This window comes from Alligator mississippiensis, chromosome 2, assembly GCF_030867095.1.
Source record: "Alligator mississippiensis isolate rAllMis1 chromosome 2, rAllMis1, whole genome shotgun sequence".
Lineage (NCBI taxonomy): Eukaryota > Metazoa > Chordata > Crocodylia > Alligatoridae > Alligator > Alligator mississippiensis.
In genome coordinates this window covers 277,520,065-277,523,176 of record NC_081825.1, presented here as the reverse complement: position 1 = coordinate 277,523,176, position 3,112 = coordinate 277,520,065, and positions in this window count along the sequence as shown.

Sequence of the window (3,112 nt, the reverse complement as noted above, 5' to 3'; positions counted from 1 at the left end):
GCAGCTCCTGGAGCTCTTGACCCCTGGATTGTCTGCACATTAACACCTGAAAGTGGTTTTAAGCATTCATTATTTGGCTCAAAGTTACGCCACCTCAGGGCAGGATTGTCTCTGATCCTGGGTACTACCCAGCTCCTGTTCCATTAAGGTGTGGCCACTCCTCACAGATATGCCACCCAAGTTGAAGTACTCCAGTATCCCAGAATCTCTCACACCCTCACCCATTAAGCAGTGGTAAAAGCCTGTCCTGGCTCACCAGCCCTCTAGTGGCAACTCAAAGCTCCAGTTCCTAGTCTTGCCCCTGCTCACCAGGACTCTTTTGGCATGTCACAGCTGTGCAAGTGAGGGTGCAGCCAGAGAAGGTTTCTAAATTAAGGGTATGACTGCTCCTAACTCCAAGCTAGCACCAACACTGATCAGCATTTGGGTGGCTCACAGCATAAGGTGTAACAAGGCCCTGAGCTCCACTCCGTTCTTAATCTGAGTGTGTCCTGTCTCCCAGATCCATTTACTCATTTTATAGAAGGACTGTTTAATGCAAAATGCATTAGCACACCCAAAAGTAGGGACTGTAACCCAGGACTCTCTCCAGAGAATCCTGCCCATGACATGAATTGGGCTTTGAAGGTTCCTATAGACCAGCAGTTTGTTTTTGTCATTTGGGCTTTCTTTGCCTGTTGTTATAGGGTTGGAGCTAGCATATGGATTTAATCAATCAAATCTGAACACGACTGAGCCTTTCACTCCTTGTCCCTGCTAGTTGCAATCCATGGGTGCTTGTACACTTGTTGGGGGTTTAGTCTTTATGGCTGCATTCTATGCCATCCTACATTGAAACAGTGAGTTTTTAATTGAAACAGTGGGTTTTATTTTTTTGCATTGTATATATGCCATTGTCCTGGTAGCTGTAAGTACCTGCTGAAGGCAGAAGCAGTGAGGGGCCCGATCCTTTTTTTTTCAATGAAGCCTGCTCACCTCTCACAGCCATTGGTCCATTAATCTGTGCTATTAATCTGTCATCTTGCCCCCCAGCCATGAGAGAGGTGGGCAGACTCCAAAAAAAAAAAAAAAAAAAAAAAGGATAGGGTCCCTCACCACTTCTGCCTTCAGCAGGCTTCTGAAGCTGGGAGGACACCTGGGGCCACCTGGGAATGGGCTGGCTTAACCCTGGAGCAGTGCAGGGAGGCAGCAGGAGGGTGGCTGGGTGTGGTGGTGGATGGAGAAGGCAGCAGGGATGGTGCACGAGATGCTGGGAGCCTTGGCAGACTTCGGGAAGCTAGCTGCCCACTGGGCAGCCCTATCCCCAGCGCCTTCTCTGGTCACCAGCACACCCAGCCACCCTTCTGCCACCTCCCCGTGCTGCCCCAGAAGCAAGCCAGCCTATTCTTTGGCAGCCCCATGTGTCCTTCTGGCCACAGGAGCCTGCTGAAGGCAGAAGCAGCGAGGGGCCCAATCCTTTTTTTCTGCGGAGCCTGCCCACCTTTCCCACAGCCAGGGAGCAAGCTGACTAATGACTGCAACAATGCAAACTCATTTAAAACCCCCAAAACTCACATGCATGTAATGTGTGACACCATTAAGATACACAAAGGGAAATTTTCGTCATGTGTACATTGTGACATAATCACATCTACAAGCACCCCATACTTACAAACACTGTTATCTTCACACACCCAAATTCCAAATACATACACATTTCAGAAAAAATTGAACTTTCTTGTGCCCTTTCACTCATAAAGCATGGTTATGAACAATACGAACAAATGTCTGGGATTTGATCAGCTTCTTATTGAAGTTTTTCCGATGCTTCCTGGCTTGCCTAGCAAGGAGTTGCTTGGTAAGGGGAGGTTGATTGGGGGCATGGGGTGCCACATGCATCTGTAAGCACGCACACATACAGCCAGGCAGTGTGGCAGGAGCAGCCCCAGCAGCTGGATGCAGGTAAGTCTATGGAGAACGGGGGTTGGAGGGCCAGGGCCTAGGAACTCTCTGGAGGGCTGTGAGGGGCATGTGAGTCAGGGGGGAGCGGTGGGGGAGTGCTTGCCAACACAGGGAAGCTGTCCAGGCCTTGGGGCTGCTTCAGGGCAGGGGGCAGTGGGAGGGAGGCACCTACCCGTCTAGTACGGGATAGGGGAAGGGGAAGGGGAAAGTAGGCCCTTTGGGAGCAGCAGGGAACTGCGTGGCCTGGCCTGCGGCAACAGGGCCAGTGCCCTTGCTCTCAGGGGCAGTGCGGCTGGGAGATACTTCAGGGCTGAGGGGAGCACGGAGCTGGGGACCAGAAGTAAGGGGCACTGACAGAGCTGGGGGGGCTGTGCCTTGGGGGTGAGGGGCACGGTGGGAGCACTAGCAGTGGGGTCAGAAATGTGGGGCACTGACAGCATAAGGGGGCTGCAGATCAGGAGTGAGGAGCACCAGCAGGGATGGGGGTGGGCTGTGGGTTGGGAGTGAGGGGCATCAGTATAGCCCAGGGTGGCAGGGAGGTCTGCAGGTCAGGAGTGAGGCGCAGGAGCAGGGCTCAGGGGACTGCGGCCTGGAAGTGAGGGGCAATGACATGGACAGGGGCAGGAGCACAGGCAGGGCACTGACATATCACTGTCCCCCCACAATCATATACCCCATCCCCCTGACTAGTGTCCTCTTTTTTGAAACTGTTAATGTGGTAACCCGAGTTAAACACATGATCTGCTTGAATTGCTAAGATTTATACTGACTCGCAGCAAAGCAGTACCAGTTCCTCCAGTCCAGCTGGAGAGCAGGTACGAGGCCCTGGCGACACTGCAGGAGAAGGAAGGAGAGGAGGAAACCTCCAGAGAGGAGGCAACTCCACACTCTTCACGCTCCAAACAGGCCGAAGGAGCTAAGCAGAGAGGAAAAGTCAAGTGATTGTCATAGGCGACTCCATCCTGAGAGGTATGGAGGGTCCCATCTGTGGCCAGGACCCCTCAACATGTGAGGTCTACTGCCTGCCCGGAGCAAAGATTCAGGACATGATGGGGATGATCCAGGCCGTGATCCAGCCCACCGATTACTACCCCATGGTCCTAATCCATGTGGGTATTAATGATGTGGCCAGGAGAAGCCCTGATCACCTGATGATGGACTACCACGCTCT